Source organism: Orcinus orca, chromosome 14 (genome assembly GCF_937001465.1).
Source record: "Orcinus orca chromosome 14, mOrcOrc1.1, whole genome shotgun sequence".
Lineage (NCBI taxonomy): Eukaryota > Metazoa > Chordata > Mammalia > Artiodactyla > Delphinidae > Orcinus > Orcinus orca.
The window spans coordinates 80,175,121-80,194,040 of record NC_064572.1 but is presented as its reverse complement, the minus strand read 5'-3'; positions in this window follow the sequence as shown (position 1 = coordinate 80,194,040).

Sequence of the window (18,920 nt, the reverse complement as noted above, 5' to 3'; positions counted from 1 at the left end):
CAGAGAAATTAGCCTTTTGAGAAGTAATACTTTTCACTTTACTTAAACCATTTTGGACAGAAGTATTTCATAGTGTTTTATATAGTGCTGTGCCTCCTAAAACATGAGATGTAACAGAATTGTTTATCTTTTTGTCTTGGAGTTGTCACTGTGAACTCAGATGTGATAATATCTTCTGAAGTGTTTAGGATTTTTGACAAAACCAGAAGTCCACACAACTCTATGCTGGGCATAATTTTGTTTCTTTAAAGAAAATAACTGAGAAACACTCAAAAACCAAGGATAAGAGGGCACTTCTTCAACCTGATGAAGAGCATCTATTAAACGCACACCCCCTAACATAATGGTGAAAGACTAAATGTTTTCCTCCTAAGATCAGTACAAGACAAGGATGTTTATTCTTGCCACTTCCATTCAACATTTCACTGGAGGATCTATCCAGGGAAATTGGCCAAGAAAAAAGAAAAAAATAAAAAGCAGCTGATTGGAAAGGAAGACATAAAACTAGGTAGACATGATCTGCAAATGATAGAAAAAGCCAAGGAATCCACTAAAAAATCTATTAGAACTAATAAACAAGTCCACCAAAGTTACAGAATACAAGATAAATATATAAAATTAATTGTATTTCTATACACTAGAAATGAACAATGAAAATGAAACTAAGAAAACAATTCCATTTACAATAGTATCAAAAAGAAGAAAATACTTTAAAATGAATGAAACCAAAGTAGTGCAAGACTTATACACTGAAAACTACAAACCACTGTTGAAAGAATTAAAGAAGATTTAAATAAATAGAAAGACATCCTATGTTCATGAATTGGAAGACTTGATATTGTTAAGATGGCAGTACTGCCTAAAGTGATCTACAGATTCAATATAATCCCTATCAAAATTTCAACCTCTTTTTTTTCCTCTAGAAATTTACAAGCTGATTCCAAAATTTATTTTAGCCAGAACAATCTCAAAAAAGAAGAAGAAAGTTGAAGAACTCAAACTTCCTGACTTCAAAACTTAAAACAAAGTTACAATAATCAAGACAGTGTGGTACTGGTATGCTTATAGACAGTGTCTATAAGGATAGACATATAAATCAATGAAACAAAATTGAGCATCCAAAAATAAACCAGTACATCTATGGTCAATTTATTTTCAAGAAGGATGCCAAGACTATTCAATGGGGAAAGAATAGTCTTTTTAACAAATGGTGCTGTAGCAACTGTATGTCAATATGCAAAAAAATGAAGTTGGACCCCTACCTCACATAATACATAAAAGTTAACTTAAAATTGATTACAGACTAAAATATAAACGCTAAAATTATAAAACTCTTTAAAGGAAACATGAGTAAATCTTCATGACCTTAGGTCAAACAATGGTTTCTAACATATGACACCTAAATCACAAGCAACGAATGAAAATATAGACAAATTGGACTTTACCAGAATTAAAAATGTTTGTGCTTCCAAGGACACCTTTAAAAAAGTGAAAAGGCAACCCACAGAATGGGAGAGAAAGTATTTGAAAATTACATATCTGATAATAAACATATATCCAAAACATGTAAAGAACTCATAAAACTCAAGAAGAAAAAGACAAACAACCCAATTTAAAAATGGGCAAAAGATCTGACTTGACATTTCTCCAAAGAAGATGTACAATGATTAATAAGCACATAAAAGGATGTTCAACATCATTAGTCATTAGAGAAATGCAAATCAAAAGCACAATGAGGACTTCCCTGGTGGCGCAGTGGTTGAGAGTCCGCCTGCCGAGGCAGGGGACACGGGTTCGTGCCCCGGTCCGGGAAGATCCCACATGCTGTGGAGCGGCTGGGCCCGTAGGCCATGGCCACTGAGCCTGCGCGTCCGGCGCCTGTGCTCCGCAACGGGAGAGACCACAACAGTGAGAGGCCCGCGTACCACAAAAAAATAAAAATAACATTTAAAAAAGCACAATGATTATACCACCTCATACCCATTAGGATGTCTAAATCAATGCAACAGGCAATAACAAGTACTGATGAGGATACGGAGGAATTGGAGTCCTCATACACTGTTGGTAGGAATATAAAATGGTACGGCAGCTTTGGAAAACAGTTTGGGAGTTCCTCAAATAATTAAATATAAAGTTACCATGTGACTCCACAATTCCATGCCTAGGTAAACACTCAACAGAAATGAAAATATTATTCATAAAGAAGGGGAAACAATCCAAGTGTCCATTAACTGATGAATGAATAAATAAAATATGGTATATCCATACCATGGAATACTATTCAGCCATAAAAATGGAAGAAGTGCTGATACCGATAAATATGAATGAACCTTGAAAACTCATGCTAAGTGAAGGAAGCCAGACGGAAAAGGCTATGTATTGTATTACTCCATTTATATGAAATGTCTAGAATAGGCAAATCTATAGAGACAGAAAGTATATTAGTGGTTGCCTAGGCCTGGGGGCTGGAGGAAAAAGGGATGGCGAGTGACTGCTAATGAATATAAGCTTTCTTTTTAAGGTGATAAAAATGTTCTGGAATTAGATAGTGAAGACAGTAGCACAATTTTGTGAATGTACTAAAAACTACCGCATTTTTACGCTTTTTTTAAAAATTATTTTTTTAATAAATTTATTTATTTATTTTTGGCTGCTTTGGGTCTTCGTTGCTGTGCGCTGGCTTTCTTTAGTTGTGGCGAGTGGGGGCTACACTTCGTTGCAGTGCGCGGGCTTCTCATTGCAGTGGCTTCTCTTGTTGCAGAGCACAGGCTCTAGGCTTGCGGGCTTCAGCAGCTGTGGCATGAGGGCTCAGAAGCTGTGGCTCATGAGCTTAGCTGCTCCACGGCATGTGGGATCTTCCCGGACCAGGGCTCGAACCCATGTCCCCTGCATTGGCAGGCGGATTCTTAACCACTGCGCCACCAGGGAAGTGCTGTACACTTTTAAAAGGTGAATTATATAATATGTGAATTACATCTCAATCAACCTATTAGAGAAAAAGGTGGAAAAAAATTAACTGAGGAAGCAGAAAATGCGGGCTACCAAGAAATCTGGAGGCTAATCAGAGAGTTTTTCTGTAGCCTCTTTTTTTCTCTAAACAATATGATATTATTTAAACAAATGATTTATACATCTTCTAGATGTTGCCACACTAGTTTTAGCCCCCTGCTTCTTGTATAATGTCAGTTTCTTCATGTGCCATGAATTATTTTTTTCATGTATCTGACCAGCCCTAGACTCCCCCCACACCCCCCAACATTTCTGGAGGTAGACACAGAATCTGGATCATAGCCAGAGGAAAGATGTTTCCACCCCACACGTGAATTTTCTTAGAAAAGAAGCGGTAGGTAGTGGTATTAATTTCCTATTGATGCTGTAACAAATGATCACAAACAATTACTTACTACCATGTGTGGCACAACACAGGTTGCCTTATAGTTCTGGAGTCAAAAGTCCAGTATTAGCGTCACTGGGCTAAAGGCCAGGTGTTGGCAGGGTGGGTCCCTATAGGAGGCTCCAGGGGATGGTCTTTTCCTTACCTGTTTTCTGACTCTAGCAGCCACCTGCATCCCTGGGCTCTTGGCTCCTTCCTCCATCTTCAAAGCCAGCAGCACAGCATCCTCTGACCTTCTTCCATCTCTCCCACTGCTGCTCTTGACACATCACTTTTTCCTCTTCTGTCGTTGAATCTCTCTGAGATTTATAAATGTCCATTATTAAGTGTCTTGAAAGGACCCTTGTGATTACATTTAGGGTCCACCAGATAATCCAGGATAACCTTCCCATCTCAAGATTCTTAACTCAATCACATCTGCAAAGCCCCAATTTCCATAAAAAGTAATAACCACAGGCTCCAGGGATTAGAGCCTAGATGTCTTTGGGGGCCATTATTCAGGTTACCACAGTGGTGGTCACTTCCAGTTATAAATCCAAAACTACTGGAGGCACATGAAATGGGTGGGTCCCTCTCTAATCTTTGCTGCAAGATTAATCAACCAGCTGGCATGGCTTTGGGACAAACATTTCTCATAGGAACTTTTCATGAACCATTGCAATAATGTGAAATTTATCTTTGTGAGGCAAAGTTACCAGCTGTATGGTGAGTATTTCAAGGCTCCAGTCCTAGAAAGGGTCCTGGAACCCAGGCTGCCTGCGTCAGAGAAAGGCCTGATGCCCTCTCACTAAAGGCTCCAGACTACTGTCCTTTGACCTCTGATGTCTGTTCTGTGCTAATTTTCTCTTACCTCCCTTGCTTTCTTGATGAGACACTGTGCCTGCCTCTGTGAGGTCCCCAGGCTTGTGGGGATGAGGAAAACAGATCATCAGCTTTGGGTAGAGTAGAAACAGAAACTGAGGGGCCGGAGAAAGGCCCTCTTCCATTCCCTTCTGCGACTGTGAGTCGACTTTGGTATTTCTCTTTTAACCCTTGAGCCTTTTTGTGAACACACTTCTAAATTTTCTAAGACATTGCAGGTACAAGAGGTTGCTAGATTGCTGGGTTCTGCATAACTGAAAAATTCTTGAATCAATCATCCCCAGAGGTAACCAGATTCCCCTGAGGCCCGCTTGTATTTTCAGCCTGCTCTGACATTTGCAGTAAGAGTCTCCCATTTTATTCTTTCCTCTTCATTATCAAGATCATTCTGAGCAAGTAAAATGGCTGCAGCAAAGGACTGGAAGAGTTCTGTAGAATCTGATCCCATCTTTCCTGGAGCTCTTTGCTCCGAACAAAACTAAATCAGACTTTTTGCTGTCTTTGACATTTGTTGTGGCCTGAGATGACACTTCCCAGAGGTCCGTGTGACATTTTTATATTTGTTTCCCATTAAACTCCCATCTCTCGTTGTTTGCTAAAGTGCTTCTCTGGGCATCACAGCTGTGCAAAAGCAGTGTCTTCGGCCATCACCACCCAAGTTCCTGTGCCCATTGGGCCTTTTGAGATTGCATTGTTGGGACTCACTGTCGGGCACTTCCAAACCCTCTTCATAGTAATAATGGTCACAATGACTACTGTATATGGAGTGCGCATCAATGTGCTAAGGGTTTACTATTTACTCTCTCTTCTTTAACTATATAAACAACTCTGTAAGGAAGCTAGTAGTGTTTCCATTTTACAGATCAAGAAACTGAGACTTAGAGAAGTTAACTTGTCAAGAATCCCAGTTATTGGGTGGCAAAATTGGGATTTGAGCACAACTCTGTTTGCTTTCAAAGCTTGTGCTTTTAACCACTATCTCATGCCCGTAAGACCTAATCCTACTTCTTTCCCCACCCGGTGAGGCTTGCCATCCTAAATATAAAGGCTGTGATGGCTTCACCAGACTTTTCCTTGTGCACATGTTCAGAAGAGGTAGCTGCTTTCTCCTGTGATTTCTGTGCCAACCACTCTACAAACCAAGTCCCTCCTTCAGCCAGGATCAGGGCCAGAGCAGCAGATCTCTTAGTTCCTTGTGAATCTCGGAGATGCTTCCCCTTGGAAACTCTTCCGATGTAAGCCTCGTGGTTTCCATTCAAGTAGTCTCCTGGATCTTTCCTTTAAAAAGGTGTGCATGTTGGGGTGGGCGGTCCTCAGCCCCTTCCAGTGTTTCTTGTGACATCATATAGTCACATCTGATATGGTAGATCCCTGAACCTTTACTGGATTTATCTCTTACCTTCAAGAGTACGTGTGTCCCAGCAAAGCTTCCAACATCCACTTCTTGCACATCTGGTTTGACCAACACGATGTCATGGATGTAAGAGACAAATGTGGTGTTCTGTGCAACGGCCAGATAGCTCATCCATTCAGAATACATAATGACCAAGGGTGAGGGCTGAGATATCACTGGGTCAATACAGTAGATATACGCAGTGCTTCATCTCAATGTGAACACTAGAACGTTCTAGAACACAGAACGCTTCTGGTTCTCCTTCCTGGTAGAGATGGAAAGGAACACATTTTCCTGGTCCACGGCTCCATTCCATGTGCTTGAGGCCACGTAATCTGCTCTAGTAAAAATACCACATCTCGCATCACAGCTGCAATCAGGGCTACTACCTGGTTGAGTTTACATGAATCCTCCAGGATCCGTCTGGGACCGCAGGGTCTAAACTGGTGAATTACAGGAGAATAGGATGGGACCACCACCTCTGCATTCCTTAGCTTTTTCTGGGCCACCACAACTTCACCTGAGATGAAACAGTGGTTTGGATTTACTGTCTCGGCCAGGGGAGGGAGGTGAGATTTTAGAGGCTTCCACTTGGCCTTCCTTACTATGATAACTGTAACCTCACAGGCCAAGGAACCAATGTGTGTGTATGGTGGGTATGGGGATACTTGCTAATTACCAAGGGTATCCATTCCGATTACACAGGCATAGACTAGGGAAATAACCACTGGGTGGATCTCAGACCTAGTGAACCCACTGTGAACTGGGCTTCAGCTAGGACTTTATTCATTATTTGGACCTTATATTCACCCGCTCTAATGGGGGCGGGTCACAATAATGTTTAGGTCCTCAGGTATCAATGCCAGCAACAACCTGTGTCCAAGAACCCTCAAAATATCTGAGCATGCCCCTCTCCTCAGAGTACAGGTGGCCACATAAGTGGCCACAGGTCCCTTTGGGGAAAGGACTGGGGGACCAGCCTCCTTCAGTCAATCTGTTTCAGGTGTGAGAAAGTGGGTAAGGGATGGTAACTTTTTATTGCGACGGCTGCCCTTGGTATCCTGATTCTTCATCCTTTATTTTGGTTTATTTTGGTTGTATTGAGCAGTACCCTTGACGGCTGCCCATCTATTGTTCCCCTCAGAATGCACATTTATTTGAACCATTTCCATAACTCCCTGTGGGTTATCCCTCTGGCCGCCACTCCCACCTTGCTGCGCACAGTGATAGTTACATGAACCTTGCATCTGACAGTGAGCTCTGCCTCCTGGCCTCTATCATCCCCGTGGCTAGCAAGGAACCCAATTCTGTATCAGGATCTCCACCAACAGCCCTGACCTTCAGGGCAGAGGCACCACTGGGCTTCTTCATGCTGTTTGCCCTCTCCCCAATGCATTCTTTTTCCTTTGGCAAAGGTAGCATCCTTCCAGGCCTCCCTGTAGAACACAAGAGCCATTGGGTTCTCTGGCCTTGTGTGGTACATCCACTCAAGCTTGCCCACTTTCCCGAGCCTTTTCATCCCTTCCTACACCACCTGCTATGGCAGAACTGGCATATCTACTTCATTTAGCGTCCCATTGTCTAAGCTTCCAGGAGCCAAACTAACAAGGTATTAGCTTTGTCTCCTGGGCCGTTGCCGGGATGTTAAATGCTGTATCAAAGGAGAGTTTCCATAACAATAAACTTTCCCATCCAGCTTTGCACTTCATCTCACTCATCCAGCATGCTCAGTGTCCATCCTACACATACCCTCCTGGCTCCTGCAGGGATGTGTGGACTGGGTCGCACGGCTCCTCCGGGCTATACTCCCCTCCATCCCTTCATAGGAACACACTTCTCTGGCCAGATTACGCTGTGACAGGAGCCTTCAGTACTTGTGATTGGTCCATTCCTCTTTTCTACTTCTTCCTGGTTCAGTCTTGGGAGATGGTACCTTTCTAAGAATTTGTCCGTTTCTTCTAGATTGTCCATTTTATTGGCATATACTTGCTTGTAGTGTTATCTTATGATCCTTTGTATTTCTGTGGTGTCCTTTGTAACTTCTCCTTTTTCATTTCTAATTATATTGATTTGAGCCCTCTCCCTTTTTTTTCTTGATGTGGCTGGCTAAAGGTTTATCAATTTTGTTTATCTTTTCAAAGAACCAGCCTTTAGTTTCATTGATCTTTGCTATTGTTTTCTTTGTCTCTATTTCATTTACTTCTGCTCTGATCTTTATGATTTCTTTCCTTCTGCTAACTTGGGTTTTGTTTATTCTTCTTTCTCTAATTGCTTTAGGTGTAAGGTTAGGTTGTTTATTTGAGGTCTGGTGACAGGAGGGGAGCCGGGGGTAGATCTGCAGGGGGGAGGGGGAACATGGGAGGGAGGTGTCATGCGTGGTCTTGCAAAGCAGATCTCATCATCATCCTCATGCAAACGCAGACATAAGCCTGTAAGGAGAAGAGCAGGATACTTTCGCAGGTCTAGAGAATTCCAGGGGATCTTGGATCTGAGATGGTTTAATATATCAACCTCGTTGCCCCCATCCCACTCCTTTCCAACCAGGGCCCTGATCTTGCCATAGCAGATCTGCCAGAGTTGAGACTTCACTTTTCCTTGGAGCTCTTCTACTCTTCTAACTAAATTCAGGGCCTGCTTCTTAGCTGTCTCTGCCCAGTTGCAGAAGACGAGGCTCTCTTCGTATGCTGTCAAGGAGGCCCTTGGGTTTTTATTTTGCCTTATATTGATGTCTAATCACCATCAGCCTTTACTGTCTTTCTCTGATGCACAGATAACTTCTCGCAACAAACATCTGATTCCATAGTTCTTATAATGACTATTTCCTCCAAACTCTTACACACCTGAGGTCCAGTATCCACCAGAGCATCTCCCTCGCAGCTATCACGTCCTAGTTCACTTACCACTGGTGACAGGTCCTCACTGCAGCAGCCAGCAGGTGACCTGGCTCCAGTGCACTCCCAGGACCAACTTCCACAGGTCAGGCTCCGCAGCAGACAGACCGTGCGCAGAGCTTTGCTGGGAGAGGTCTCGGGACCGACAGCTGTGAGGGATGGGGGAGGAAGGAGCGGGCAGAGGGAGAAGCTAAATTGTGATGCAGCTGCAACCAAAGCCTCAGCCAATCCCGATGGGAGCTTGAGAGCTGGACTCTCCCCAGGTTAGGCAAGGGCTGGACCTCTGTGCCCCTTCATCAATGAGTAATAGGATGCAGGCTGCCTCCAGCCAAGGGGCGTACCCTTGGGGGAGGCTGCTCTCCGGGGCCAAGGGCAATTGTGGAGAGGAACTCAGGGAGAAGCTACAGCAGCCAACTGTTGCAGAGCTGGGAGGATGAGTGCCGTGCAGCACATCCCTTCACCTTCCTAAGATAAAGGGGTGTGCGGGGGGTGGGGGGCACATTAGCCTATTTGTGTAACTTCTTTCATTGCTCTGAGACCGTAATTTATATCCTTTACACTGAATTAATCCTACACCACTCTGAGTGTAGGGTTTTACCAGTATACTCACGTTCATACCCTCTTCCTTCTTTTGTGCTATGATGTCCTATGTTTAACTTCTGCATATCTTATGAACCCCATAACACGTTGCTATTATTTTTGCTTTGAATAGTTAATCATCTTTTAAATAAATTCAACATTGATAAAAATTGTCTTTCCTACTTATTTACACTTTTGGGTGATCCTCATTTCTTTCCTTAGATCAACGTTTCTGGGCTATTTGGGCTAAGAAGGGGTTAAGCTGTGATTCCAGAGGCCTGTGGTTCCTTTTGGGTTAAACTCTGTCTGGGCTTCAGAACCCAAGCATGTCGGGGCCTGTTTTCCAGGTCTTCTTCCACTGCCGCCTTCTCAACCATAGTCGAAGCCGGTGGAATAGAGTTGGGGAGAATTCTTGACTGAGTGATTTGTTTGGGGCTCTTCCAGATTTCCTCCATCCTGCTGGCCCATACAGTCCTCTCAGGCTCAACTAAGTCCTCCTCTGCTGCAGTCTCCCCAAATTCTGGAAGGAGACTCCTCCACCTTCTCATACCAGGATCCAGCTCCCTCCCCCGGTAAGAAGCCTGCTCACCCTTGAAAGGCTTGCTTTTCTCTCGAATTCATTTCATCAAGGTTTTCTTGCAACCCATCTCTCTTAAGTAGCCTGATAGAAGAACACACTGTTTATTTGCCCAAGTTTCTCTTGTCGTTACCCCAGGAACAAAGGTCCATTCTCTTACGTTCTAACCAGAAGTTGGAGTCCTCTGCTTGTTTGCTTTGCTTCTGTTCTCTTTTCTCCTTTATGAGCAGGTGATGGGGAGGAGCTAAGGGGGAACGTACTGTATGATGAGGCCAGGACGATCCCAGAGCTCTGGTTTCTCCAAGCCAGCGTCTGGGATGCACGATGTTTCTGCTCCTCCTTGGAACGGTCACTGCATTTCCCTCCATCTCAGTGGAAGCTTTGGGGATGTAACCAGAGCACACACAGCGTTGCAGGTGACGAGACCTGTGTCTTACCTGTAGGCGCTGCTGCCAAAGCACTGTGAGGTCTTCGGCTTGACATCACCTCTTTGGACTTCCCTTTTCTCCTCTGCAAAGTGAGGAGTTTCTGCTATGCCGCCTTCACGGAGAACGAAGTGGTAGCACTTCAAGATTCTTGCTCAGCTTTTGCAGGAAAAAAAACTGAGGAGGGCATTTTGTGGTACCTGAGTTCCGGTAACGTGAGGGGCCCCTGTCATGCTATACCTTCTTCATTAACTTGTGATGATAATGTACACACAAGGCACGAATCCTCTATTTTTAAAAAATAAGATGGTGGCTAATTTGATTTGAATGCTCCGGTCTGGGAATATGCTTCATGATTTTTAATACAATTAGCATTGGAGATACTTCTGATTCTAAGGGTCTCTGGTTTCCGCTTATGGTATAAGTTCTATGCCCCAATGACTCGTGTTTCAATAAGGGAGAAGTGGCAACCTATAGTCAATAAAAAGGGTCTGTTTATACGGTTGCTATGCTTTTTGTTATCAGATGCAAGCTGCAGGGAGTATAGGCCTTGCTTTTAGCTCAGATTTCTGTAAGCAGCAAAGAACCCACAGATGATTTCGACTTGAAGGTTTTACATACAAATTAGCATTATTTCTCAATAGGGTTTACTTGAAGGTAAACAAAAGCTGCCACCATGACCACGAGTCTGGGGAACCTTCTGGAAGTCTTAGCCCAGAAGTCAGGGGTCAGTAAGCCTATGGGTCAGCTCTTGCGCTGAGCTGAATTATACAGACTTCAGTCCTGGATTCCCCCTGTTCTTGCACCCTTTTTCTACGTGTTAGAACTCAGAGTTGGTCCAAACCACTCTCCAAATAAGTGGCATTTTCACTGAGAAAATAGTGCCTTGGATCAAATCTCCAGCTCTGTTTTGGTAGCACCACATCCATTTAATACTCCGAGAATTCTAAAGAGAATAGGTGTTTGTAGTAACATGGTGGTGCAATTTTCACACTTCAATTTTTGTCATCAGTAAAACTCCTTGTCACTCTCAAGGCAATTTCATAATAAGAAACTTTCTTCTATCCTTAGCTGTTGCTGACAAAAGTCCCATGAAACCATCTTAGACACTGACACAAGTTGTGCCCTGTTGCCCCTGTGATAAATCAGCCTATGATCCAATTTTTATGTGACAGGAAAGTGTAAGGAAAGCAGAGAAAAGTGAAAATGATACAGAGGAAAACACTGTGTAGAGCCCATCTGGTTGAGAATGTGTGCTTTGAGCTGTGATCCTACTTGTGTGACTGGGGAGTAAAGTTTGTATCGAAGCACAGTCTCCTACATCCTTGTTCAGAGGGGAATGTCACTAAATAGTTCTGGTGTGATTTCACAAGATGGAATTTAATCTCTCTGCAGCTGAGGCTCTCAGGTGACCAGAAAAGAACGGAAGATGAATCTTACGTATTTTCAGCAGGAAAAATATTCCTGAGACATAATTACCCACAATGCCCTCTCCAATGAATCTGGCTCTGTATGTTCAATTAATTAGGAAAACATAGATAAGACCAACTAAAATACTGTACAGAAATTAAAAACAAATACTGTTCCATCAGTAAGTGTTGTGGAGAGTATGAAAAACATACCTCTGTCAAGAATGTGAAAAACAGGGAGTGGCCTTGAAATAACATTTCTTTTCTTGACGGCGCTAGGAAAATCAAAAGCATATTGAACCTTGGACCAGGGCTCATGGCAAAGGGGGTAGTGACAAGATTATTTCTTCTTGGCACTTCTAGGAGAGGGATTAGTTAATTGAATCTGTGGTTTTTCGATTTAGTTGGTGCTTCTGGCATGGCTGCTGGATGGACAAGGTTCTTGGGTACCTTCTCCTCCTGGATCCTATGCCCAGTTCTCCAGGATGAGATGAAAAGGTTCTGCAGTCCATCAGTGCCCCAGCCTGTTTAGACAGCCTGATATAATGAGACGTGGATTTGTTTGAGCAGCATGGGGAACTTCGATGTCACTGGGTACCAGGAGAAAAGGTTCGTTTTTTGGAGATGTGGTTCTGTACTATTATCTCAAGTCCAAAATGGGAAGGTTGGGTGGGGAGGAGAGTATACAGGTGGTTGTGAAAAGAGAAATAAAATTACGACCTTAAAAAGACTCCTCAACCTTAAGAAATGGAAAAAAGATACTAAAATATCTATATATATAAAGCAGAGAGATGGTGGGGAACTCAATGATTTCTCTTTTTCACCTAATTTTAAGGCTTAAGACTTTGATAAAACTGTTAAGCTCTTACAGGGGCCTCTCACCAGATTGCCAAATGTAAGGGTTATCATTGGAACGATTGCAGGAATGAGATCTCCAAGGGAATCCCTATATGAATTGTGTTTCCATCCGACACCCATCAGCACCACCAGTTACTGATCTTTATTCTAAGTGTGAAAACGGTGGGATATTTTTATCCCTAGTTTATAATCAGGGCATTTATGACCCAAATAACTTCTTTCCTTAAGTAAGATTATTGTGCACAGTCTATTTCTATAAAAAACCCTAGGCAAACAAACTTTGACAGTTCTCTGGAGAACATGGAGTCTTCATACTTTATGGTGGCGAACTACTGTTTCCCCCTCCAAATCTCCCAAATCTTCAAGTTAGAAGTCCATGATTAGGGGATGTGGTACAGACTGGGGGAGCATGCAACACCCACACACACATCTGACATGGACAGCTGTCCTACCTCTAAATGGTGTGATGACTGCAGAAGTCAGATGACCTGGACGAGTCTTAATTTCCTCATTCATAAAGGGACACTGCTGGGACAGATCATCTCAACAATCTCATCCTCCCCTCCCCCCAGATCTACTGGTCTAGGAGCTGATGAAAACTCTTTTTTTTACCCGTGGAAGATTAAGGTTTATGTTTGTTAATATCCTAATATTCTAACACAACTGTATTTATAAATTTCACACTTTATAAGAGTTTTTTAGAGGGCTAAGTCAAAACTCATGATTCTGAAAAATAATTGTACTGTGGTTTAAAAATATAAAGAGCCGACAAGCACCCCGGTTGTATCCAAACTCTTGGATAAGTTTGAGAGATGAGAAAACTGTACTCTTATTGCTAGTGTATAATTCTCACCATGAGTGTGTTCTTTCCTGAGATGTGAGAGAGTATCTTGCCCAAAGAGTCTGACTTTCTAAATGTCCAAAACAAACCAAGGCAACCAAATACAAAAAGCAACAAACAACAAGAAAGCAAAACAAGGAAACAAATACGATCCAAATTCCTTCCTCTCGCATCATATACTAAGGCAGGATCATGCCTTCAGATGTTTCCTTTTAGACTTCAGACAACTCAGGTGTTTTGCCTATGATCATTACTCCAGACCCTGGCCACTGGGCAGGATGGAGAATGGGAAAAATGTTTTCTTTCCAACTTACCTCCCATAAAGGGGTTCCAGCAGGGCACTGGATGGAGTTTCAGCAAGAAGCAGGGTGGACTTGATTCTTTTCCCTTTCCTTCCTTCCCCACATCCTCTGCTTTACTCCAGAAAATGCAGGGTGCAACATTATTTCTTTTTGAAGCAGTCATGGAGAAAATTTAGAGAAAATTGCAAGACCTTGGATCTAGCTCCAATGTAGCCATGCTGTAGCCATGTGATTTAGGGCAAAGATTCCCCAGGACTCAGTTTCCCCATCTTGGAAAGGAAAGGTGGAACTATCTAAATGGTCTTCGAGGCCTCGTCCAGCTCTAACATTCCATCTTGCTTAATCATCATCTTTAAATGTTCGGTAAGTCTCCCAGAGATGTATCTTACTTGTTTGCAGAACCAGAACCTTCTAGAAGGGTTAAAAAAAAAAGATACCAACTTCATATTATCTAAAACTCTAATAGAACAGTTTTGGGTATATCTCTTCCTCTTGCTAATTAAAAACCTTTAGAGATATGTATTTTAATTTAACTATTGAACTAGTTTAGAGTTAATTAAGAAAGAAACACATTGGCACTAAGTACTTGCTCATTCCAAGATGACTGAGGTTTTAAATATTTAAGTTGTAAATATTGTGATTCAGACAAACATAACTTTATGAACAAGGAAGTTCAGGAGATTAAAATCCAGGAACACCACGGTGCAGTTGGGTCATGCTATAGATTGTGCAACCTTGTGAGCACATATTCATTGTTTGGGGCAAGAGATTCCAGTTAAGGATACATGGCTTTGAGTTGTGGAAGCTGGCTTCCTCAGATTGCCCTCCATCATTTTTTCCTTCCTTTGCTCTTTTAAAATTCTACGTCTGTCTTTGAAGAGGTTACCCCTAATATTAACAAGTTCTTCGGTTCTGCATTCAACTGGACGTTGAGCATATGTACTTTAGCTGCCCGAGTACAACAAAATCTCCGATTCAGTGCAACTGTGAATCATCCTGTGCCAGTTATCCATTTAATACCTCTCAGGTCCAAATTCACCCTTAACTGCCTGCTCTGGGAAAATGTAGAGAGCTCTTTAAATTGTTTTCCCTTGCCAGCTGGCATGATACCAAGCTTTGTCAATAGAGGACGCTGGAGAGACGTTACAGAAGGAAGATGTTTTTCTTTCTGGTCCTGGTTCCTGCTCCTCACGTGACCTCTCCAGCACCAGGTTTCTGTGGCTTCCAGGGCTCCCCAGTGCCCAACTGCAACAATGTCAGCGTCAGCAGCACCTAGTAGCTGGCAGCTTCCTCCTTAGTGTCCCCTGGAGCGATTTTGTAATGAAATACCTCCAGTGAGAAGTTGCCCTGAGGCGTACTTTCCCTGTCACCCTAAAGGACAGATTTCTGGCAAGTTTCTCTGGTGTGGCATCACAGCAACTTTCCTGCCATCCAGTGAGCCATGGCAGAACCCTCTGGATCTCAGCCCTGGGGGTGGGCTGGGCGGGGTGGAGCCCCGCCCACCTTGGGGGGCTCCTCCCTTGGGCTCTTCCTTGGCCCTTCACCCCAGCCCCAGGGCCACTGAGTGCTCCTCATTATCTGCTCTGCGTATATTCCTTAGAGTTCTACTGATTCGTTAGCGGCCAATTCCCCCTTATTCCAATCCTATCTTGTAGTTGATAACTCTTTAGAGTCAACTTTTCTTGTTCAAATTATTGTGTGCTTTCTTTCTCCTGATGGGACCCTGAGTGATACAGGATGAACATTTACACGTATATATGGGGGTGAGGGGGGAGAAAGAGAGAAAGAGTTTAACCTGGAACAAATATGGTTAAATTCATTGTTCATGCGTTAATGTTGGGTGACTAGTTTTGGTGTACACTCTTTTGTCTGGTATTACTGGGCACTAGTGTGCTAGGGCTGTCATTACAGAATACCACAGACTAAGGCCTTAGACCACAGAAAATTCTCACAGTTCTGGAGGCTGGAAGTCCAAGAAAAAGGTGTCAGCAGGTTGGGCTTCTCCTGAGGCCTCTCTCCTTGGTTTGCAGAGGGCCACCTTCTCACTGAGTCCTCACATGGCCTTTCCCCTGTGTGTGCACGTTCCCGGTGTCTCACACAGGGAGACAGGGACACAGGGAGAAATTTGGGTGTCCAAATTTCCCCTTGCTATCAGAACAGCAGTCATATTGGATTAGGACCCACCCTAATGTCCTCATAGTAACTTAATCACCTCTTTAAAGGTCCTACCTCCAAATACAGTTGCATTCTGAGGTCCTGGGGATTAGGGCTTCAATATGTGAATTTGGAGGATGACACAGTCCAGCCCGTAACACGTTCGTGTTTATTTTCTAACTTTGGTGTTAAATGTCATGTGGAAGTAGCTCTGTGGTAGTGAGGCAGGCGATCATCAGACTTGGCTGTGGAAGACCTGATTTGGGTCCCAGGTTCTGCAACTGACCAGCTGGGCAAGTTGTTTAACGTCTTAAGCCTCACCAGTTAAAGGGGCTTAAAAGGGCATAATGGGGATCCAATGAGATCATGCAAATGCAGATGCTTTAGAACTTACAAAAGACTTTATAAAAAGTGAGGTATTCCTTGGTTGGTATATGGACTCACACATTTTTTTAAAAGTCTCGCATTCCATTTCATACTTTATACTTATTAAAAGGCAGTTGCTAAAATATTAAACTGATGTTCAATATAAATGATCTGTGTAGCCCAACAGTCTCTTTGGCTTATTAGAGGCAAGAAAAATTTCTCTAGCCCCATCCACTGTCTCTGCACACACCAGCAACCTTAATTAAACCACAATTTTGAAGTATTACATTATCTCTCTTATGTTCTCATTCTCTTCAGAAGTAATATGCCCCAGTAACTCAGGGCTTGCAATCACCTTGCACAGTGGGAAACTAAGGCATCAGGCATCCCATCTTGTCCAGGTCATGAAGGAAAAGGAAACTGTCATGTATTGAGAAGGTTTATGTAAAATGCACGTTGCATAAACTTCATTTAATCCACATGACATCCCTAGAAAGTAAATATTAGCCTGTCTTATCACCTCCTTTATTACCCAAAAGGTATTCACAATAGCCTTGACTTAACAGTGCTGTTAGCAATTTAATTGTCATTGGATGGAAAGCAATTAGCAGTCGAATCTAATAGAGCTTCAATTAATAAAATTCTCCAGTGATTAGTTACTTTAAGAGTTTTCAAGCTACATCACGGATAATAAGAGTTAAGTGCTACATCCAGAAAAAAAAAATTGGGGCACATATTCAACCATACGCTGTAATAGCACCAATTGGCTATTTGCCCCTTGTGCATATATATTCACTATCTACAATGATATTTATTCTGTTGCCTTTTCGGTTTTCCCTTTGTCTTCTGTGTATGTATTGACTTAATCAGTAGAGCAAGTCATGTTCATGTATTTATCTAATAAAAGAAAGCGTACTCATGGATAACTACTTGTTTTCCTTGTTAATTTTTATATCAGGTTCAGCAGCTGAGAAATAGCACACTTTTATTTTTGTATTTTTACTCTAGACTCTTTTGAGTTTGTACTAGATCTTTAAGAGGCCCTCCATAAGCTTCACTTGGAAATCTTATTGGAGTAATCTGGAAGACCCATCTGACTTCAAAAGAAAAACAAACAGACAAAAAGAAACAATCAAACTTTACTGAAATTGAAAAGACCAGTCACAAGGCTCAAAGGAGGAATGAATGAGACCATTGCTTTAATAGCAAAAAGGAGGAAATGATGTCAATTAAGTAGGACCATTCATGGGGAACCACCCTCCTTTGAGGTTCTGCTCTTGGAGTTTTTCCTTACATGGCTTTGCAGTTCAGTTAGTTCAGTATTAGGTTTCACCCCCTAGTAAGCTCCTCGAGATCAGGAATCACTTAACGCATCTTTATCTCCTATTTCTCATCATGTCTCAACTGCCTTCCAGACCATCACCTTCTCTATCAGCGCTATCACAGTGGCTAGAAGAGCCTGATCTTCTCAGCATCACCTCCTGTCCACCATGCAACGTGATCCAGCCCCAGAACTCCCCCATCTAATGCCAGATTGATCCTCAGATACCATCCGAACACCTTCGCTGACTCTGAAGGCCTTGCAAAATCTTGCCCCAGCCAAATACTTTGTCCGCCATGTTTCCCACCATCACCTCTACTCTTCCCCTGAGCCCCACTCCCTGCAGCTCTGTGAAGGAGATAACCAGAATGGTGAGATAGCGAGGACCACGTGGTGGGGTGGCCACGGCTACAGACTGGTCAGAAAAGGGCTCTTTGAGGAGGTGCCGTTTGTGTTGGGACATCTGGGGGGTTGACCATATGGAGAAGCAGGAAAGAGCATAAACTGACATACAGAGGCTCAAATATGTAGGCCCTGTGCGAAGACATGGTTGACATTTTAAAAGGACCTAAAGGAGACCGGTGTGCCTGGTGAGGAAGGGGAGATGCAGGAAACACAGCCGCAGATTAGGAAGGGAACAGGTCCTGCAGGAGCTGTTTCTCATTGTTAAAAACGCCATAATACGCCCCTGGAAGTGCCTATATTATCTACATTTTGAAAAGACCATCCTGGGCACGGAGTAGAGTGAAATGGAGGCGGCGCCAGTTTCAAACAACTGCTTTCCGAAGTCACCTCTCTGGACACAATCTGTGTATAGATGAGGGATTATTTATGTCTCAATAAATTGTGAGGAGCCACAATATCTTTCTCTGGACCTACATTTTAAAGTCTCCATAGAGTTGGCGAATGTCAAGACACTTCTTTGGAATTATTATGCAGTTTGGATAATGTTCTTCTCAATAAAGTCATAAATCTATGACTAACACTTGAGTTCCAAAAATAAACATGTGTTAAGTATCTACTCTGTACCAGGCATGGTACTTGGCATTGGAAGATACAGAGATAAATCTAAGGGATACGTTAGAGTGTAGTAAGCGAGCATTGTTCCTGGTGGCCCATGTTCAATGTTCTGTTGGTGCATCTTTTTTTTTTTTTTTTTTTTTTGCAGTACACGGGCCTCTCACTGCTGTGGCCTCTCCCGTTGCGGAGCACAGGCTCCGGACGCGCAGGCCCAGCCGCTCCGCAGCATGTGGGATCTTCCCGGACCGGGGCACGAACCCGTGTCCCCTGCATCGGCAGGCAGACTCTCAACCACTGTGCCACCAGGGAAGCCCCTGGTGCATCATTTTGAGACTCTTAACCAACCATATATTTTAACACTTGATGATATTGTGACATTGTATTCTTTACATCAGCTTATAATTCATTGTGACCATCAAGTGATATCTTTAGCAAAGTCACATATTTTTCTTCTATTTCCTAATTTAATCTGTGCGGTTGGGTTTTTCTTTCTCAGACAAGGTTTCAAGGGTTCATTCCCTTTGGTTCT